Below are 24,032 nucleotides of genomic sequence, written 5' to 3' on the forward strand. Positions count from 1 at the left end.
TGAACCTGTTTTTGCGGTTCTGGTGTAGTATATTGCATATTTGACCTGGTTACACTCGAAACTGGATTGAGTGACCTTCTGTAACATTGTAGCCCTATCTGTTCGTTTCGAAATGGTGTGTCTTGCACCTTCACCCGATAACCGTAGCGCCAATGGTGCCAAAACCGCAAAATGGTGTCAAAAACTGTTTTTATCCAGAAATGTTTCTAGCTTGATTTTTGTATTTATTTTTGTATTTATATGACTTTAAGCCTAGTGAATGGCTTTTGGACATGAGATTATTCTATATGAGATGTTGGGACTGTTTTGAGGGAAATAATGAAGCCATTAATGGCTGGAAAATAGATAAACACAAAGGACATGCCGTCCGTTTATCTTCTTGTAATGTGAGCAAGTTAAAGTGATTTTGCGAATGTATTTTGTGACGAATTAGACGTATTTACTGAAAATGTTACCGGCTCTTTCAAAAGGTGGCCGAGGGCTAAATTTCTATTTGAACCTATATATTTCCGCTTGGCAAATAAAATGATCATTTTACCATTCTAAAACCTAATACCTCTTTGGGTTGAAATTCCAAACGTTTACTTACTGTTTACCAAAATATAGAGGTTGACCTAGGGTTCTCTTGGCCACAAGTGAATAACTTTTAAGTGAAGTTTTAAGAGTGAAAGTGAGATAGTTTTGCCACCTTTTCATGATTTTCATCAAGGCATATAGTCTATTGATTTTGAGCTAGATAAACGATTCCGGAAACAATACTTCTTAGCTTACCTTATTGGATTTCGATTTGTTGTTGGTTAAAGTGTTTTCTGCCGGAAATTTCATAACCTTTTGAGTTTGGTTTCACGGTTGGTTTATGAACCCTAGTAATTTCCGTCCACGGATCCATATGCTCTATTGACACTTTAAAAGTCATTTTATACATTTACTCCCGAGTAGTCGGGTAATTCTTGATTTCATCCAAATCATGCTAGATGAATTGTAATGTGTTCTTTGTTTACTTTTAGGTTTCATTGGTGATTGAGAAGTGGACGTTATTTTGCGTGTATAGGTGAGTGTTCCCTGTTTGATATGTTTCATGATTATTTGGCTGGTATGAATGATTGATAACATGTTATATGCTTTCAATGATTGTTAAAACGAGTCTTCTAGGCAAGTGTGTACTTTATCGCACTCGGCCTAAATGATTGTGAAAATTTCAATGATTGAATGATTGAAATGTTATTTGTGCATGAATGTAAGCCTTTTGGCTGAACTGGCCACTGCCCCTTGTTACCGGTCGTCTCGAACCAGAAGCGGACTCGGTCGGGCGATTAGGGACCTGGGTGAACGTTTTGGTATACTCGAGTATTACCTTGTAGGTTGGTGGAGCCTGGTGAATGAATGAATGAACGAATGAATGAATGAGGGTTTTACTTATATACAAATGCATTTTCAAATGATTGAAGGTATAAGGGAACGAAGGGAGAATGAATGAACGAATGGCTCCTTGTGAGCACGTATCCTTTTAATGAAGGTGTTTATCGCTTTCTTTTGTATTTGAATTATTGGTAACATGTAATGAATGCATTGAACTTCTTGTTGCCTATGTGTTCGGAACCTCACTGAGCTTATAGCTCACCCCTTTAGTTTATTTTCCTTAACAGGGGAAGGCGAGCAAGGACGAGAGCAGGTATAGACTAGCTAGGTCTAGCCCTTGGTTTTCTTGTGTCTTGGTTCTCGCCCTAGTGCTTGGCACGGGCTGGTTGTCTGGTGATTTGAGAACCTCTGTATATTTGACAGTTGTACTTCTTCTTGAGATATTATTGTATATACGTTTGGTTTTAAGTTGGATCGTGGTTAGATATTCTTATGGTTGCTTGAAGTGATCGACTGAGTCCCGGCAAGAGCTGGGCAGGCAGTCCGCCGAACCCTTTGGTTCGCCTTAGGGGAAAGTGGGGCTGTCACAGCTATTACATTTGTGAAAGAAATGCCTTAGACTATTAATAGATATTTACTTTTTTTCGGGGTATGATGTTATATAATAGGAATATCCAGCAAGTAAACTTGCAAACATCAAACAACAAAATGGCACATAAAAGTCCCCAAACTTTAGTGCCTGATACATTTCAAATGACTGTCTTCTATGATACATGGAAATTTGAAAAGAAAGACATGATATTGTGCAGTCCAAAATGAATTAATAACTACCGCACATAATTTGATTGGCTTGCTTCATTTGCATAACTTGCTATGGTTGGAGTAAGCAGTCAAATCTTTAGACTTTAATTCATGATAAATTTAAACTAACTCAATATAAGTAGAAGAAAGAATTTCTTCTTCTCTTTCTTTTATTTTTATCTTTTTTGGCAAATGCAATATAGAAGGTAGGTTAATAAAGTGTTAGATTTTTATTGGAGTTGACATTCACTTTAACATAGAAAACTGTGTGTAAATAGGCAAAACGAAAACAATTTGTGATATGCTTAAATGTACAAAGTCATTTTTAAAGCTGCTGCTAATCACTTTGTTGATAATTTGTTCACTTTTATACAATTTGCAAGTTTGAATTTACACCCTTTTAAAGGAGCCCATCTTAGATCCCAACTAAATTTAAAGAGTGTCGCCCCTATATGGTTATGCACATAAAGACTGAGGATCCTGGTTACTTAAAAGTAGTCACATCTATACTAGTGCTGCAGGTATAGGACTTTTGTTTGCACGACCTTTTGACATGAGATTTGGTTGAATGTGACATCTTGAAGATATACCTTTTCTTTCATTATAGATCTTCCATATTTGTTTTTCCCTTTAGATCCATGTACTGACATGATATTTGGTCAATCTTATGATTCAATAAATCTAGGGAGAATTGTGTTCTGGAACTTTCGAAGAATCGTCTTCCTTGCGCTTGGAGTGAGAAAACAGCTTTGTCTCCATTTACAACAAAGATAATTCTAACTTGCACTTCAGCAGATATGGTTTTCAAGTTTGTCACATTTCTGAAGTGGATGAGATATGATTATTGCATATGCTTCATTGATCTTCATTCTATATTTCTATGACTAAACTGCACTGACATCTTGCTTAATGTTGCATATGCGGCCTTTACGGCATGAAAGGTCTTTCAATTTCATTACTTTGGTCAATGGTCACTGCAGAACCAATTTCATGAGTCTCTTCTATTTATTTGAAATTTCTTATTTTCCTACTGCAAGTAGCTTTTTAACAATTTTTGCGCATACATCATAACTGTTGCACGCTTTGAATTTACTGGAAGAATGCTTGTGTTTAATGTTTGGAGTATAAATTCATCTTGTGAGAACAAAGTTGAATTATCTTTTTGAAGAAATGTGGAAATGATTTTTGTTGAACAACAGCAAACTGAACCATTGAAGTAAGTTGGCAGCAGCTAGGAAAACAATATCCGAGTTATCAATCCTTATTTCCTCGTGTTCGAAACCTTTTGGCCTATATGACTTCTAAGCACAAGTTGTCCATTTTTAAACCATCTTGCAATGAAATGAGTGAGCTCATAGACTCACTCAGGAGTCGGCTTAAAGAGACCGATGTGATGATGGCCATCTCTCTGCTACCATACACAAATTAAACATTGTTAAATTAATCTTCGTTTCTCAAAGGGTTAAAAACAAAAAAGCCTCCTGTGGTATATCTAATACACAAAAAAGCCTCCCATGATTCAAAATATACAAAACGACACCTCATGTTTTGAACTAAATTGTAAACTAACAGAATTCGTTGAATTTAATGAAAATGATGGTCTCAGCCATTAAACTTACCGGATTCCGTTAAGTTTACCGTTAAATTTACTGGATTCTGTTAAGTTTTTCGTTAAGTTTACCGGATTTCGTTAAGTTTAACGAATTCTGTTAGTTTACAATTTAGTTCAAAATATCGGGTGTCGTTTTGTATGTTTTGAAACCATGGGGGCTTTTCTATGTATTAGATATACCATAGGGGACTTTCTTGTTTTTAATCCTTTTTGAAACCCCTTGATGATCACTCCCACCTCGGAGCATTCAAAATTTGAAACATGGATGTTGTTTCACAGCATTAAGATGTTTAGCTACTCAATCAAATTCGAATAGCTTTCTAGCTGAAATTATGGAAGTTCCTGATCTTAATCGCCACAAAGATAGGATGATGTTTTGGCCTTCGTTCTGTATTTAAACACTTCTACCTTCGCTGTCATCTCTAAGCCTTCAGAGTTGATAATTCGTTTCATGTTAACTCCTTGTTGATCGCATCCTACCTTAGGGTCATTAATTGAGGAAGACTAGATGGGAGTTGAGCAGAGAAACTGTTGAATTCTGATGAAATCAAGGGCATAAATTTGAAGGCTTACACTTCAGAGTTCCAAAGTTTAAGGGTTGGAAGTAATTCTAACCCTTTTAGGTGTGATGAAAAAATAAAGATACACATGATTCAAATAGGGGTGGTCCAAGTGGGCTTAAGTTTTGTGGCTAATATTCCTGTTATATAAATTTTCTTAGTGGCTTGTAATGTTTTTGCAGGTAATTTTGATATAGTGTTATTTGCTCATGAACAGAATAATCTATTAGAGCAAATGACATCTGTTTGGATAATAGATTATTTGAGCAATTTAAAAAAAAATAGCTGTATCACTTTTTTTTATGTGATATATGTAAAATAAAAAAATAGTTAGAAAATGTATTGATGATAGAAGTAAATAAAATTTGGTAAATAATTTACAATCCAAACAAAGACTAGTACTACTTTTAGTCACTAAATGAATATTTGTATGTCACTAAACCATTGACTAGTCCCACTTTTAGTCACCAAACTAATATTTGTAGTCAAAATTGTTCCTAAACTAATAAAATCATAACCTTTAGGTCATTTGGTCTAGTTTTATCGTCAAGAGATGGAAACCAATGTTGTTAAACTTGGACCAGATAACAACTCAGCTAAACTACTGGATTAGGAGTTAATTGGTCAAATCAGTCAGACCATTCTAAAAAATTCGGTCACATCAGTATGATGTCATAGTTTTTTTTATATTTATAAGTTTCAGAAATATTGAAATTAAATTCTTGATTATATTCGGCCAATCAAAGAAAATGTTCCAAAAATATTAGACTTGCGATCAACTATACACCTAATAATTATATATAAAAATATAAATTCATGACTAAAATATATCCATTCTCCAAAACTACTTGAAAAACTAAATTAAAACAAATTAATGCAAGTTGGAATCATTGATGCTAAATTTATAAGATCATAGGGATGAAAACATCTTGATTTAGAGATTATTCAGGAAAACGAGTGATTTTGACATTTACACTAAGTGGACGGCGTTTTCTTATTTCTAGTAATAAATGAAAGTGTTACAATATAGATAACTCAAATTATAAGAAAAGTTTGAGAATCGGATAAACCAGTCGAACTAGACCACTGATTTAGTCAGTTTTTGACAATTTTGACTAGTTTTTTTTTATCAAAATAATTTTGTGTTACAAACCAACTCGAAAAGATGATCGGTTCACGGTTGGACCATTTGGTCCAGTCCAAGTCTGACAACACTAATGGAAACAAGTTAGGTAACTTGCACATGTACTTTTCCTGGAACAAACTGGTCTAAACAGCTTTTCCTTGAAGGTTTTCTCTCTCCTCTCTATTTTTCTCACACTACAAGAAAATTGGTTTCTAGTGACAAGCTATGACAAGCTATTTTCGTCACAACAAAAGAAAAAGTCATCACTAATAAGTTTTATTGACAACTTTCTAGTCGTCATAGAGTCGTCATTGAAGGCCCGTCGGTAAAAGTATACAGTGACAACCTTAAAAGTTGTAAGTGAATGGTACTGTTCTGCGACAACTAGTGTCGTCAGTAATTGTTGTAATTTTAGTGATGACATAGTATCTTGCCAATGATGTACAAAGTAATGTCGTCACTAAAACTAATCCATAGTATCAACAGATATAAACTAATTACTGACAACTTTTGTTGTCACTAAACACTTTTCAATTCCATAACAATAGGTGGTTGTCAATGGAGAAATCTAATTCAGTGACAACACTTTACCACAATGAAATTTGATGATTTTCCTGCTAAATTATGTCTTAAAAATAAAAAAAAATGACAATGCTTTAAAATTAACAAATGAAGGCATCCATTACATTATAAAATGCCAAAATATCATTTTAAGCATTCGAATATCATAATCAAGTTCAATAACACCATACAAATGGTTTGCTAAGTGATATTTGGCCAAATAACACGTCAAGGCAGGTACTTCCATTGATCAGCTCTCTAGATGCCTCTATGTGAAGTACAAGAAGAGCGGAATTGATGTGTAGTGTCAGGTACCATTGTACGTGGCAACTAAAATGGCATCAATCAGAAGATCCTCCTTCTTTGTTCCATCTAGTGATGGCTATGCCCGGGCTGCTTTGTGTTGGATCGGCTATGAGCCCCATTGCACACCTCACTGGCCACATACTCTTCTGTGGGCTTTCGCATATTCCTTGCCCGAGTGGATTTTAGATGCTTGGTGTCTGCGGTTCTGCCTCAGGATTCGGAAAAGAGGACAGCTCAAGGACTCGAGGAAGAAGGAATAGAAAATATTTCCTTTCTATCCTATATTTTCAATTGACCATTGCCTGTCTCGTTCAGGGATCTGCAGTAAGATATGAGGCTAGACACTAAGATCAAATTGTAGATGGTAAAATGGCTCATGTTCCACTGTTTCGTTGTTTCCATAGAATGGTTTTCAGCTTGCTCTTTATAACCCAGTCATCAGTTGTTTGGGTTATTTTTCCCACGTATTAAAGATCCTTCAGAATTCAGAGCTGAAAAAAAAGTATCATCTAGACAATAACTAAATAAGAGCAAAGTAAGAGATAAAGCACATAGAACTTTAGAACTCAAGAAACACTTCTTTTATTTTTACTATGATATTAAAAACTCAAGAAACAATTGCAGAAAAACATGATTGCAGAAGCACAGGACAGCTATGCGCACTACTTAACAACATGGATAAGTAAGGAACCTCAACAAACTCCATACACCAATTCTTTCCAAAACTACTGGACACTTATGAATGGCAGTTTATATGATTTTTTAAGGGGAAAATTGTTGCCCAGTAGTTTGCTAAGGATGCAAAACAAAACCAACGCACAGGCTGATAACCTATTTCCCATTTCCTCTGCCACATCACCAATGAGGTATTTAAAGAAGCGAAGGAAATTCTCAACAGTTAAAACTGCTACAAGTCCTAACCAGCAGACCAGTATCTCATTACATGCTAATGAAAACGCAATGCGACAGTACATTTCATTATCAAAGAACAGACGTTAATTAACTCAACAAACCCATTGGACAGACTTCAATGACACTTAAAAGAAAAAATCAATAGGGAAATGGTGAATGAGAGGGCATACTATTTCCAGTTGGGAGGGAGTTCTTAGTCTTTTTGTAGTAACGAGCGAGGCGGTGAATCCTGCTCTCCACCAGAATCAATCTGAACTTGGAATCCTTGTCCTTCCTGTTCCTCTCCAAATGCTTCCTGATTGCGATGGCCTTCTTGATCAGATGGTATAGATCCTCTGGAATCTCAGGTGCAAACCCTGCCCTCTGAACCAGAAAAAATCACTAATATTGTTATAAAAAATTTAAACAAAATAATGCGAATGCAATAAGAAAAATGATATTGAATTGTTTTTTTTTAAATATACCGTGAGCCTTGAGGATCCCAAATTCCCACTCCACCCAGCACCACTTAACCCACTATTTCTCTCACCAGCAGCCACTCATAGCAACATCATACACCCAATTCCACTCCCTCCACCACCATCCAATTATTGGGGAAAAATTAGAGAAACAAGGTTTGCAAAATAGTGCAAACCCTGCCCTCCGAACCAATAAAACTCCTTCCTGAGCCTCTGGACATTGCCGGAGTCATCGACCTTGTAGAACTAGAGGATGGCAGCCTTGGCCTTCTTCTTCTTGGGCTTGGTGTAGGGTTTTCTTCTTGCGCTTCTTGGAGCCACCATGGAGGCAGAGGAAGAGGTGGATGGTGGACTCCTTCAGGCTCCTTCCAGATGTTGTAGTTGGCTAGAGTACCACCGTCCTCCAGCTGCTTGCCGACGATGATGAGGCACTGCTGGTCCGGCTGCCGCCTCCGCTGCTACTCGGGATTCGGGAAACGAATAAAGGGGGTTGAGAATAATGGGGTTGATTGAGGGATTGAGAGTGTGAGAAGTACAGATGGCATCTGGATGTGGGGACTGGCCGACTGGGGTGTAAGAGTGGTTGCTTTTCTTAGTGTATGGTACTCACGCCACTTTTTTCATTTTTAGTTTGAACAAATTTCGGGTATTGGTCAATCAAGACAATTCAAGTCAATTTTAGGTTCAATTTTTATTTAAATTTACTAATGTATTTCTAATCACTACTTCTTAATATATTTATTAAAAAATTATAATGGATGAAAAATTTTTGGTAAATTCAAAGAATTGGTAAATGTTCTCTTTCTCAAGTTATAACGGTTTATATAGTTGTCCTAACTAGAAACTTTCATTAATTTTTTCCAGTTAAAAACGTATTATTATTTGAGCAACTATGAATAGTTTAATAAATCATCAAATTTAAAAAATTAAATTAATATTGAGGCTCACAATTAAATAAATGAATTGGAGATTTTTCAAGTTAGCGATGATACTATGTTGTCACTAATTATGCTATAGTTTTACTGATAAAAATTGGTCATCAATAAATATAAACAGTGACAACAACAAAAAGTTGTCAAAGAAAGAGGTAGAATTACTGACAACTTTTATCAAGTTGTCACTATCGTAAAACTTGCGCCTTCCAAGTCCCATGGCGCGAAGTAGTTTAGTGACAACAATTAAGGGTTGTCACTGAAAACTTAGCTGCTTGGAGTCAATTGTGACAACCTTCAATGTCGTGATTAAACAACCTCATTTTGTGATGACTTTTTGTTATCACTAGTAAATGTTGTCACTAATGACCTTTTTTCTTGTAGTGTCACATCTCTGTCTTAGCAATCAATAGTAGAGACAAAGTTCAAAGCTTTCTCTGTAGCATAACCACCAGCATCGGCAACCAATATCCCCCTCACCTCCCACCACCTCTAGCCCCGACGCATCACTTCCAATACCTCTATCCTTATCTTTCTCCATCCCCTCTCCGTATATAGTCGCAATTCTCTTTTCGCCCCCACTAGCATGTAATTGATCTAGCCCCTGATTCCTAACCAATTTTCCAACTTCATTTGGCTCCATCTTCTCAATCAACCTGGCCGGCCACGTTATCACCTTATAGGGCTCTATCTAACCACTAATACAGCCACTATCATAAAAAAATCCAAGCTTTGGAACATTGGCTAGACTTGCCTCTGCCTCCTAGGGCTCTAGTTGAGCTTGACTCACATTACCAGCTGCAGCAACAACGCCGCCCTCTTTCCCCTCTCCTGCCCCAAACTGAGAGTTATGTAATGAATTATTTTTATCATTGTGATAGATTTAGGGATGATGAATCTCTAAGAGGTTTAGAAATGCTGCTAGCCTGCTAATCCAAAAATTACTTTTGTGGGATGGGTGGAAAGAGAGAGATTTGATAATAATACTATGATGATAACAATTATAATCTTTTTTTTTACAATGATAACATTTTATAATCTAATAACCACAAAAAAAAATAATTAGTATCACTTTCTTTTTGTCACAGTTGCTAAAACCATGACAAAAGGTGAGTTTTTGACACAGTTTTGGCAACTATGGTATTAAAAAACTTTTTGCTACAGTTTGTTTTGCCATAGCAAAATACCGTGTCAATTCTATAATTATTTACCACGGTTGGCTAATAATTGTCATAAATAGTCACTTTTTACCATAGTTTTTGTCTAATGTGTGGTAAAATCAAAATAGTTTTATAACAATTTTCATGTGGTGTGATAATAACTATACTATTACTTAAATGATTAAATGTTAACATTGGTGAATGAAATCCAACAATCAATAATTATCTTACATATAAATGATTAAATTTCTTAATATTAATACATAGTATTGCCTCATATATGTTTTTCTACAAAATTCCTCTTTTGTATTTAGTAAACTATATCACATGAAAAAGGTTTGAACTTGTTAAATAATCTCTAAATTTTTATTCAACTTATTTTGATATCATGTACTGTATTTTTTTTATGTTGCCATGTATTGTATTATCTTTATGAAAGGAAGGATTCATTAATTAGAAGTCAAAATTTAGATTATAGACGTGTTTGCTATATATTTTTTACTTAATTTCAAGTCATATCAAGTAATTAATGTGGACTATTAAATAATTTAAATGTTTAGTATTTAGGTATTTTCACCATCTTAAACTATAATAAATAATAAAAGAAGTAATCTTAGATGCTTCTTATATTCATTTTGTTTTCTTTTGTAATATTTTTAGTTTTATTGGTAATATATTTGTATTTTTGTAAATTTTTTGGTTTATGCGTATACACATATTGATATCTTCTAGATCAGGTTTACTAGAAAATGCAATTTTTTATTTTTTATTTTTCAATGTTATAATTTAGTGTAAATATAAAGTATGTTAACAATACTTATGATTGTCTAATATATATATATATATATATATATATAGTGTGTGTATATATATTAGATGTGACGACCCCACTTCTCCCAAAGGCGAACCCAAGGGTATCGGCGGGCCGCCTGCCTAGCTCGCGCCAGGGCTCAAAACTTAAAGTTCGAAAGAGCACTAAAAACAATATATACAATCCCAAAAGAGTTATAATTACATTCTCCAAAAGTATCGAGTCAAACCACCAAAACAAAAACAAACATCCTAACTGTTCAACTATTACAAGCAAACTAACTATACTAGTATACGAGCCAAAAGTCCCCGCGTCGGCCCCTGCTAAGGAAAACAAAAGGAATGGGGTAAGCTATATGCTTAGTAAGTAAACAGGGGCGAAAGCATAAATTTCACGTAACAGTTACACAATAAGAGTAAAGCAAAAGCAGAAAAGTAACATCACATAATAAGGATACAGGTGGCTCCAAAGCCAACTCATGTGCCATGCGTGATCTCCTGCCGACACTCCGTCGACTGCAAATAATAGTCCGTAGAACTTCACTTGTACACCCACCGACACATTATCACCCTCACTGGCCAGTCACCTCACAAACTTGCCCGGGCGAACGAAATCACAAACTTGAGCTTGAGTCACAAGCTCGGGTCACAAACTTGGTCACCTTCTCGGTGAACCGGATTCACAAAATTGGTTCATAAAATGAACCTACAAACTTGGTGACCTCAGCTAAGTTGGACTGCCTTCGACCAAGCCCTAACCGGCTCGAATAGTCCAACCAGGTCAAGAGTTCGCCCCAAACTCACAAACTTCACAAAATTATTCAAAATCACAAACTTTGCAAACTTCACAAACTTTATTCGAAAGTCGCCCCGAGCCACAAGCTCAAGGGTTTTGGTTCCAAAAGGTTCATATACATATGCCAAGTACAATTATACATTCAAATTAGGGTTTAGGTCGAGTGCGATAAAGTACACCCTCGCCTAAGTGCCCTTTTCACATATCTCAAACACATAGCAAAGAAAACACACCAAACCGGCCTGAATACTTACACAAAGTACAAAAGTAGTACAAACGTGAAAATCACTTCGTGCGTGTTCGCTAGTAGGGCCCACCAGCTCCGCCTAGCTCACCACGATCTGAAATAGAAGATTGCATCACATGATGTCATAAACGGCCACTAACGTGCCCAAAACAAATAAAACAGCAACATCGGCACACGCAAGTACGGAAAGGGCACACGCACGCGTGCGGAAACGGCAAACGGCAGATTTGATACTCATTTCTAGTTCACCCATAAGTTGAGCTACGAATATCGGATTAAGGCGGATGAGATGCCAAATCGAAGCTTAAAGGATGAACAACAACTGTTATGAAGACATCCAGAACTGAAACTGGAGGCTTTAGTCCCAAATGAACCAAACACAATCACTTACGAAATCTGGCCAATGCACAAATGGTCAGTTTTGAGTACGAACTGTTTTCTATGCTACGCATGGTCAAAAGAGCTGAAAATTGGCAGTTAGATAGCTCATTCCAAATGGAACAACTTTCATGAAGGTCGGCAATCCAAATTCGGAACGGAAATTGGTCATCAGGACCAAAACAGATTTCTGGTCATTTTCACGGGCAGGCCTTGTTTGTTCGGCTATATCTCAGGTTTTATAAATCCGATTCATGAAATTCCAAGGGCGTTAGAAAGCTCTGATATAGGGCTATAAGTTTGGTGTTTTGGTCAGAAGCCCAAACAGCTTGTAACTCAGTCAAATGTGAAGCCAAAGTTCCAGCCATAAACTTTCCAAAAACGTACTAGAATCACAAACCGTATTTGACCTCAATATGCGGTAATGGCACCAAATTCACTACGGTTATCGGATGGGGGTGTAAGACCCACCGTTTCGAAGATAAGGAACAGGGGTACAACAATGTAGAAGGCCACTCAGTCCAAATCCTAGCACAACTAGGTCAAATATGCAAAATACAAATCCAGAATTACCAAAACAGGTTTGCAAATCACATAAAACTGTAATGACTATAACTTAGTCTATACAAGTCCAAATGCCGAAATTCCAAAGGCATATGTTAGATAAGACATCCAGCTACATTGCATCAGAAGACACCAACTTCAAAATCCAAACTAATTCCAGCCAAAATAGCCAAATACCAACGCAGTTTTCGCATTCTGACCAAAGCAGAACAGCTACAGTAATTTCGTCATATCTCATTCTACATTAATCCAAATGACCTGAAATTTTGTAGCCACCTCAAACACATCAATACCTACAACTTTCATGTTTTGAGCAAAGTCAAATTCTGCCTCTAACCCTATGATCCAAAACCGGACAGAATTGGGGATTTAGGAACCCTAACTTTTCAATTTTCACACCAAATCCAAAATTGGTTGCATTTATCCACATTTCACACTCACTAGAGTCATTATAGGCTATTACCATTCATCATATTCAACCACACCATCATAATCCAATTAAACCAGAAAAATCATCATAAAATGGAAAACTTCACCAAATCACTTCAAACCAAGATTAAAACCAGAAATTTCAGCACTCTTATCACTAATAAGCACAACATAAGCATCATTAGGTGTAGTAGGGTGTTTCAAGCTTCACTTACCAAGAACCAAGAGAGAGGAAGATGTTGGGCACCTTAGACCTTCAAACAAACTTCACCACAACCCTTACTAGCACTAGAAGATAAGATTTTATGGAGTGAAATCTAGTCTAAACTTTTGTTTATGGAAGATTGAAGCTTATGGAAGCTTGAGAGATGGAAAATTTCCTCCCTTCTTTGAGCTTAGAGAGCCGGCCACCAAGGAGAGAAAAATGGTGAATTTTGAATGATTTTTTAGATATTTAACCTTTGGTCAAAAAAGTCAAAATTGTGAATAGTAATTCTTAAAGTCCAACCAATCATATTGTGACACTTGTCACACTCATTAATGCATTCTTATCTTCCTTTTCTCTCTCACATCACTCACTTCACACACTCTACTTATCTCTTAACACCCGATAAATTTTACACAGTATCCGGAATTTAACCTAATTGGCCGAATTTTTCCGAACTTTTCGCACTAGTGGGTCCCACGTCCGATATACGTTCTTAATTTCTCAAAAACTAACTAATACTAGAAAAATCATCTAAAAACTCTATTTACTCAATAAAAATTATCTGGGAATTTTCTAATAAAGAAAATGTAGGAAAACGGGTTTTCAATCTTAACCGGAACTGAGGGTTTAAATCTTAATCCCTACTTAGGGTTTTCGAAATACTCCCAAAACCAAACGTTACCGCCCAATTAATGAATATATCAACGTAGAACGAACTGGGGCCTCACATTAGAAAACTTATTAAATAATTTAGAAATTAAAAAATGAAGACAATATTTTCAAAACAATAAAAATTTCTTTTAAATTTTTTTTGGAATAAAAAACTTATTCCTAACAAATTTTATATTCCCTTCAAATATTCCCTCTCCTTTTTAGTGTTCTTTTAGGCTTAGTTTGGGAGTTTAGGATAGAAAAGAAAAGAAGGGAAAGCTTAAGTTATGAGAGAAGAGAAGAGATTGTTATGTTGTTTGGGAGTTTTAAAAATTAGTGGAATGATTTTGAATATAGAAGTTATTAAATATTTGTTCAAAACCTTTTTAAAGACAAAATGGGCATTTTAAAAAAATTAACAAGTTTTTCTTCTCATTTCCTTCCAATTTGGGAGGAAACATTTTAATCACTATTCATCCTTCCATTTCCTTTCTTTTCTTTCCTACTAAAAACTAACAAAACTTTCTTTTCTTTCCCTTTCTTTTCTTTCCAACCTCCCCTCCCAAATGAACCCTTAGTGTTTTTTCCCATCTCATTTTCTAGAGAAATTAAAACCCGGCGCTACTTAACAATGTCGTATTGGGACATAAGGCAGAGGTACGAGTAATCATCCAAAAATCCTCCTCGTCTTTCCAATTTCCCAATCTCTCTCTTCCTTTCTTCCCAAACTCCCATCGTTCCAGTCATGCCGACGAACCTCTCCCTTCCTCTTTCTACCTGTTCTAATCTGTCTTACTCGAAGTTTAATAGCATACATCCTCACCTCTACTAGAATAAATCGGCAGTAGAGCAGAGAATTGTGATGGAGTTTGAGAGCAGATGGTGGTACCCTAGAGTTCTATATATTCACCAGGTAGTCTTTCCTCTTTTGGATTATTGTAATAGAGTTGTGATAAAGTGTGGTCTAGTTTCAGCAAATATTAGTTATACAATTTATTTCCATAGGATTGAAGAATATATAGTGATACTTTGATTGTGATTATGTGATTTTGGTAAATTGTTCCCTTTATAATTCAATACTAGTCTTACGATAGTGATAGTCCTTATTGAATTGTGCATTTTGATATCTTTCCTTTTCTTTTGTTGGTATTTTACCACTTTTAGCTTCAGATGTGAATAAATTGTGTCTAATTATTGTAAAAACTTTTACTTTTTAGCTAGTTTGGGAGTTTAGAATAGAAAAGAAAAGAAGAGAAAGGATAAGTTAGAAAAGAAAAGAAAGGATCAAAGTTTCTATCTAGTTGTTTGGGAGTTTTAAGAAAGAAAAGAAAGTAATTAATTTTCTTTTGTTTGTGAGTTGAATACAAATGAAAGGAAAAGATACTCAAACAAATTACTTTACAAATATGCCTTTTCTATAAACAAATGTGAATTAAGCAAATTAATATATATTTGATCATTTGCTGCAATCTAATGAAAACTATAGAATGAAAAGAAAAACTCATGAAATCATTATTGTCATTATACATTTTTTTTTCAATTATAAAGCTTGTCACAATTTTGGAAAATGGGAAATGAAGAAAGGAAAGGCCACATCTCATGGCATATATTCCTCCAACTTAACCCTCGGTCATGTTTCCAGATACGGAGTGAGAACATAGGACAAGAGTACTAACTGCTCCCAATTACAAAAACAACAGCAGCTGCCACATATTTTAGGCAGAGCTGCAAGGATCAAAAACACCCCATCCTATGTTCCAACCCAGAAACTGCGAGCCTGTTTGGAACCGAGTTTTTTGGCCAAGTTTTTTAACTACTAGTTTTTTAACAACTTTAACTACATGAACCCAAAAAAACTTATCAAATTTTTTAACCTACATACTTCAAAATATCTAATACACAAAAAACTTTCTCTTTTCTTCTTCTTTCTCCCTCACCCCTATCCACCACACCTTCATCGTCGGCCACCCCTCCACCGCCGACCACCACCACCTCGGCCACTGTTTCCGGCGCCGACCACCTATTCTGGCGACGGCCTACCCCTTTTTTTTTTCCTTGTCCCTCTCCCCCTCCGCCTCTCCTTCCCTGGCCACCCTCCCACTTCCTTAGATACGATCTAATCGAACGACCGGATTGGGCAAAAGGGGAGGGGAGTAAGAAAGGGAAAGGGAGATGGAGAAGAGGGGGAGAGAAAAAGTAAAAAAAAAATTGTAGGTGCCATGGCTGCTGGTTCTCTGCTTTGGGAGGGAGAGGGGGATGGTGAAGGGGAATAAAGGGGGAGAGGGGAGCAGAGAGGGAGAAGAGGGGGAGAGAAAAAAAAATTTGGGGAGAGGGCTGTTGGTTTGTCTGGTACCGCAAGGGAAGAGGGAGGGGGAAGGAAGGAAGAAGAAGAAGAATGATACGTTCCTCGATCAACTCGTTTCGAGACACATAGCACGTTTGCCCAAGGATCTAGCGAGATTGTCCTACGTTTGGATTGCGGGACTTTAAATCAACACGGACGGCATGCTTTGATTTAAAGCGGTAGAACGACACTCCAATGAAGGTGAATACTCCAGGGGAATAGGTCGGCTGAATAATCAAGGACAGGACGCAAGATTGCTCAAGAACCCTTGCCAAAGCAAGTTAAGGACTCGATTTCTCTCTTAGGAAGAAAACGAAAATACTAAGAATTTTATTCATAAAACTTGTGTGTTTAATCTTACAAAACTAGCCTATTTATAGGCTAAAGGTAACACAAAACAAACCCTAAAGAAACCCTAAGAGGGGAGTCGGCCATCTTGACTCCAAGATAGGCCGGCCCATGCCTTCTACTAAGCAACTAATCCAACTGAATAAGTAATAAAGACTAAGGCCCTACTCAGTCGATGCACAAGGAGGCCCACTTGATTCTTCATGAGCTTGGATCAAGGTGTAAGTTACTTGATTGTCTCTTTCTAAGCCTTCAATATTTCTATGGGCTCCATGTTGGTCTTGGACAACTCGAACGAGCGCTTGGAGGGATTCTTTGAAGAGCCCTGGGACTGGGGCCAATAGGACTCGGACTAGGTCATTACGTGGGCCCTGATCCATGCACACATCAGTCCCCTCCTCTTAAGAAGGATTTGCCCTCAAATTTGGATCCTCCTCATCAAGAAATGGGTTCAAGTCCGTGACATTGAAGGTCGCACTCATATTATATTCCCCGAGTAACTCCAATTTGTAAGTGTTATTATTAACTCGTTGGAGCACTCGAAAGGGTCCATCACCTCTTGGAGACAACTTGCTTTGTCGCTGTTTGGGGAATCTCTCCTTTCGCAAGTGTAACCAAACCCAATCTCAAGACTCAAAAACCATCTTGCGATGGTGCTTGTTGGCTTGCTGGAGGTATTGTTGAGTACGCCGCTCAATGTTTGCCTAAACGGCTTCATGTAACCTGCGCACAAAATCAGCCTTCTTTTTCCCATCTAAGCTTGTGTGCTCAGAAAAAGGTAAGGGCACTAAATCAAGGGGGGTCAGCGGGTTAAAGACATAAACAACCTCAAAAGGTGAGTCGTGGGTAGCACTGTGAACAGCTCGATTGTAGGCAAATTCAACATGAGGCAAGCACTCTTCCTAAGTTTTAAGATTCTTTTTAATCAAAGCCCGAAGTAGTGTGCCGAGTGTGCGATTGACAACTTCAGTTTGCCCATCGCTTTGTGGATGACTAGTGGTGGAGAATAATAACCTAGTGCCAAGTTTAGACCACAAAGTCTTCCAAAAGTAACTCAGAAACTTGACATCTCTATCACTAACGATGGTCCTAGACATGCCATGCAGACGGACAATTTCTTTAAAGAACAAAGTAGCAATATGGGATGCATCATCAGTTTTGTGACAGGGAATAAAATGAGCCATCTTAGAGAATCTATCAACCACTACAAAGATGGAATCATTTCCCCTAGGCGACCTAGGGAGTTCTAAAACAAAGTCCATGGACAAGTCTACCCAAGAATAGTGGGGAATAGGCAATGGGGTATACAGGCCATACGGATTTGTCTTAGACTTCGCCTTGTGACAAGTGGCACATCTACCAACCATGCGTTCCACATCTCGACGCATGTGAGGCCAATAGAAATGCTCTTGTAACATGGCAAGAGTCTTAACCATGCTAAAGTGTCCCATGAGACCACCACTATATGCCTCCCTAACCAGAAGATCACAGATGGAAGAATTAGGCACACACAGTTTATCCACATGAAATAGAAATCCATCATGCAAAAAGTACTTTCCATGTGGGTTCTTAACACACGTAGCATATATGTCACCAAAGTCATAATCATGTGTGTAGAGTTCCTTAATCATTTCGAACCCTAATAACTTAGCATCAAGACAGGCAAGCAAGAAGTGTCTACGTGACAAGGCATCAGCTACCACATTCGTCTTGCCAGTCTTGTACTTAATTACATAGGAGAATGTGTCAATGAAGCTTACCCATTTGGCATGTCTCTTGCTTAACTTGGGTTGTCCCTTGAGAAACTTCAATGACTCGTGATCAGCGTGTATCACGAACTCCCGAGGGCGAAGATAGTGTTGTCAGGTCTCCAAGGCCCTTACCAGTGCGTAGAACTCCTTGTCATATATTGGGTAGTTTAAAGCAGCTCCTCCCAGTTTCTCGCTAAAGAAGGCACAAGGCCTTTTGTCTTGTATGAGGACAGCGCCAATACCTACACCAGAAGCATCACACTCGATTTCAAAAGTCTTGTTAAAATTTGGTAATACTAAAACAGGTACATGTGTGAGTTTGTTTTTGAGGGTAAGAAATGCTTGTTCTTGGTCTTCCTCCCAATAGAACTTGTCATTTTTCTTGGTCACGGCGGTCATTGGGGCGGCAATGGTGCTGAAGTCCTTGACAAAGTGCCGATAGAAACCCGTCAATCCAAGAAAACTGCGCACCTCAAGAATGGATGTGAGAGTTGGCCATTGCTCGATGGCCTCAATTTTGGACTTGTCTACCTTGATACCCTGCGAACTCACTACATAGCCCAAAAACACAAGTTCATTAATACAAAAGGTGCACTTCTTAAGGTTAGCGTATAAATGCGCCTTTCGAAGTGTCTCAAGAACTAGTCTCACATGCTCCAAGTGCTCATGTTCGCTGCGACTATATATCAGAATGTCATCAAAGTACACTATGACAAATTTGCCAATAAACTCCCTCAAGATATGGTTCATTAGTTGCATGAAGGTGCTAGGAGCATTAGTCAACCCAAAAGGCATGACTAGCCACTCATAGAGACCATGCTTGGTTTTGAAGGCCGTTTTCCACTCATCGCCTTCTTTCATCCTAATTTGATGATAGCCACTCCTTAAGTCGATTTTGGGGAATATGACAGCACCATCGAGTTCATCAAGCATATCATCTAATCTAGGAATGGGATGGCGATACGTGACAGTAAAGGCATTGACGGCCCTACAATCAGTGCACATTCGCCAAGTACCATCCTTTTTAGGGACGAGTGTGACAGCCCCACCTCTCCCTAGGGCAAACCCTAGGGTATCAGCGGACTGCCTGCCCAACTCTCGCCAGGACTCAGTCGTTCAAAGTACTAATATCATCAATGAAACGAATATAACATTTGACAATGCAGGGGATTGAAACCCTAACTCAAACATAATCACTAATCCAACAATTCAGCTTAGTACATATATCATCGCATGCCAACTTACCACGCTTCACTCAAAATTACATAATATAAATCATCCTTAAGAATTTAAGCTTACAAGTCTGCTTAAATGAAAGTTATAACCTCAACATGCAAGAACGGCAAAATAAAGCTAAGAAATCCCTCGATCAAATCCTTTCCCGATCTGTTAAGGAAAACAAAGGGAATGGAGTGAGCTAAAGCCCAGTGAGGTTCCAGGTAAAACAAGTAAACACATAGCCACATTATATTACAAAATAGCCAACTATACACCGTACAGTAAAATAACAGTTTAATCACAGTTCAATTCAAGGATACGGGTGGCTTTCAAAAGCCAAAGGTCCACTTGGGCTTGATCATAATTGCCTCCTATTGACACTCCGTCAACACTTGTAACAGTATATAGGTCCGTAGAACACCACTTTCACCAATCTCAGTCCACCAAACAACCCCCCATCGGACCCGTGCTCCATAAATAGTAGTTTGATAATACTCGAGTATACCAGGAATCCGAGTTTTCAATGCTCAAGGATTCCAATGAAACAGTATCAAGCCGGGGATTTTATCACTGGTGGTACTGGACAACACAACAAGCAAGCACAACGGCTATGCTTCACCAGGGACCTCCAAGCAAGATTCAATTTCCAGTGAACAGTAAACAGTCCTCAAGGTTTATCGGCCTTCTCGACCAAGCCCTTGCTGGCTCGATACAACCGACTCACCTATGAGGTTGGGTACCCAAATAGTAACAGTAGTTGGTGGAATGTCATCCACGCAACTTAAGCACAATCATGTATAGCAATATTTCATTTCATGTTAATTCATTCAGTAAGTAGAGCCTCAGTGAAAAGAAAAAAAACAAGGAAAGTCGAGTGCAATAAAGTACACACTCGCCTCAATTTTAATTAAAACAGTGTTTGGCTCAAACAATAACAATTCAATACTTTCAAGTACACAAATATTTCACATAACAAGTAGCAAGTAGTGGAACACTCACCTGTCAAGCAAAAGTAATAATCGACGTCAAACGTCTCAATTACGATCACTGTCGTTTCCCAAACCTAGGTCAACGAGTGAAAACATTAATAATTGGATTCGTTCCCTACTAAAGTATAGGTTCATTAAGAGGCCAAGTGAGTAGTTTAAGCTACTTAATCCGGCATGCAAATAGGGTCTAAATCACGGTGAAAGTTCATGGGAAACAAGTCTAGTATGAACATGAAAGTTTGGCAAAAGAAAAGTTTCACTAAAGCTCAAAGGCTTCATTGCGGGTTAAACTGTCTCGCCCGGGCAGCCTGGGGAAAATGGTCATTGCTCATTGTGGGAAAGTTGGAATCAGGTTCCATTAGTTGCATTGGAAACTAGGTTCATAAGGCTAAATTTGTCTAGAAGAAACCATTTCCAAAATCCCAACATAAGTGGCTCAAAATTAAGAAACCAAATGAACTTTCTGGACTGTCTCGGATGAACAGTACCGCTCGGACAGCCAACTTTCCAGACTCGCCACGGATCGTTCGGGATGAACCAGAAAATCAGCTTTGTACCGTTTTAAAGCTCTAATAGTCTACTTTCAATTGCCACAAACGGCACTCAATTCTGATCAGTGAGTAACACGTTATGACCTTAACAAGATTGCTGGACAGAAAATTTCTGGACCTAGTCCAGTTTTCCTCCTTTGTTTATAACTCAAACTTTATTCAACCAAATTGGCTAATTTTTTGTAGACAACCTCCACACACATAACCCAAAATATAACACTCACATTTGTAGCCAAAATGTGCATGAAAATATCAAGTAAAAACCGGGCAGCAAGCTTAAAAAGTTTCGGTCAGCACACTTTAAAAATTTTAACTTCTACTCTTCTTGTTATTTTCATTCCTTGCACATAACAAGTATTAGATCCAACTAAATAGGGGTTTAAAACATATCAATACTTCATAAACACACATGAATAAGGGTTAGACATTTCATCAAACACTTGGTATGCATATTAGTAAACCTAACCATTACTTGATTAACTCAAGAAACTAACCCCAAATTCAACCATAACAAGTTGTTTTTCACCATTTCAACCTCAAGTAGATGATATAACATCATAAACCCAAATTTTAAAGATTACATACCTTACTTACAAGTTGCTTTGGTCACCAAACAAACCACCACAATAGAAGCTTTAGGCTTGAAACAACCTCAAAGATTGAAGGAAATTTTCTCACAAACTCTAGATCTTTCTTCTTTGGATTTTTGTTCTTGGTTTTTTTTTTCTAGGGTTCAAGGTAAGTATATGGAGCTCTCTCTCTTCCCCCTTTTTGTGCTAAGAAATTCGGCCAACAAGGGTTAAAAAGGAACCAAGTTTAGTCTTTAAATTGTTTTCTAATTCCTTAGTTAAACAAACCCATGGCTAGGGTTTTGCCACATGGCTCCATTAGTAACCTAGACTTTCTTAATCTTTGACTAATGGTTCTCTTAACTTTCCAAATGTATCAATAATTGTTTAACAACTCTAATCTCACACAAAAATCTCTACTACTTAAGAAAAGAACACTTGGTCAATTTCAAGTGGTGCATTAATTTAAACAAACTCAAGAAAATATTTTTCTTCAATTACAATGAAATGGAATGTTATACATGGAAATTACTATAACATATAGAAAATATATTGTAAGGGCATAGAATAAGTAATTTAAATCCTAGGGTAAGGCACTTGGTACAATGTAAGTGGTGGAAAAAGAAACTAACTCAACAAAATTGTTTTAGCTAAAAGTAAGGATATGAAATGTAATGCATGGAAATTGTTTTAATACATGTAGAATGCTATGCAAGGGTATATTATAAGTGGTGAAATAGTTACAACTAACTCAAGAAAAACGTTTTAATTTCTTAGTGTATACGATAACACATAGGGGATACAATGCTAGGGCTTATAATCCGTGGTTTCATTCTTAGAGTAGGGCATGTAGTTTAGAAAATTTGACTTTTAAAGTGAGGGTTCTCACAAGGAATACCACAGGCACAGCACAAGGACTGAGACTCTCTTTTACCCAACCCTTACCTAATAGGCCATCAACTTACCTTTGAAGCTCTTTTGTCTCCTCAAGGTCCATGCGGTAAGCAGGTTTGTTGGGTAGTGGTGCTCCAGGAATGAAGTCGATTTGGTGTTCAATCCCTCGAATGGGTGGTAAGCCATCAGGGACCTCGTCAGGGAAGACATCCTCAAATTCCTGCAAAAGAGCAACCATACTCGAAGGCAATGCCTCATCGAGTTCAGCTACATCCAAAAGCACATGCTTGCAAATCATGAGGAGTACAAACTGATCAGAATTGACAACTTTCCTAACGTCCTTAGCCTTAATAATCATGTTTTGCCTCCTAGTGGTAGGTGTAGTGGGTGCTTTGTCATGCGTAACACTAGGTGTGCTTACTTGACCCTTGGCCGATGGCTCACTTGCAGAAGTGGAGCCCTTGCCAAGGTCGACCGCCTTTTGCTTTCTCCTTTGACGGTTTTGTTCACACTCTCTTTGCAACATAAGTTGGTCCTCATACACTTGTGCAAGTGTGAGTGGTGTGAGGACCTTGCGTTTGCCATCATGCAAGAGTGTGTACTTGTTGGCCCTTCCATCGAATGTGATGTGTTTGTCAAATTGCCATGGTCAACCCAAGATGACATGGGTGGCATGCATAGGCACGACGTCACAAACAACTTCATCAGTGTAAGTCCCAATGGAAAAGGGAATGCGTACCTGTTTGAAAACACGTACCTCTCCATCCTCACTCAGCCATTAGAGGCGATAAGGGTATGGATGTCTAGTGGTTGGAAGCCCTAATCTCTTAACCATGAGTAAGCTTGCCACGTTTGTGCAACTCCTACCGTCGATGATGAGGCTACACACCTTGTCACCTATTTTACAACGGGTGTAAAACAGGTTCTCCCATTGTAGTTGCTTGTCCTCCTTTAACTCGGCGGTTAGCACTCGTCGTGCCACCAAGCACCCTACTTCCCCTTGTGTAGGCGAGCAATCTTTCTCAGCAGAGTCGTCATCCAGGCAGTCGCCTTTGGTCAATTCGGGTATCTCCTCACAGTCGTCATCATCGGACACGATCTCGCCATTGTGAGTGATTAGCATGACCCGTTGGTTTGGACATTGAGACAGAATATGTCCAAACCCTTGGCACTTAAAGCATTTGATGTCCCTACTCCTAGTCTTAGGAGTCTCATGTGGTGCCTTCGAGGTAGACCTGGATGTATCGATAACTTTGTTAGGGGTAGAATTGGAATTTCGATTAGGTACATTACCTTGAATTCGGCTTGAAGAAGTTGGTGTGGCTGAATATCCCGCCTCGTGGGTCGCCCTCCGTGGTTGGTTGCCCTTCCATGAGGTCGAGTTTGAAGACTGGAAGGTACGGGCTCCTCGCCTTAGTTTCTTTCCCCTCTCAGCCTTGATAGCGAGTTCAAGGAGGTCATGCATGTCCACGTAGTGTTGGAGCTCCAAGGCTTCTTG

Source organism: Coffea arabica, chromosome 6c (genome assembly GCF_036785885.1).
Source record: "Coffea arabica cultivar ET-39 chromosome 6c, Coffea Arabica ET-39 HiFi, whole genome shotgun sequence".
In the NCBI taxonomy this organism is placed as follows: Eukaryota; Viridiplantae; Streptophyta; class Magnoliopsida; order Gentianales; family Rubiaceae; genus Coffea; species Coffea arabica.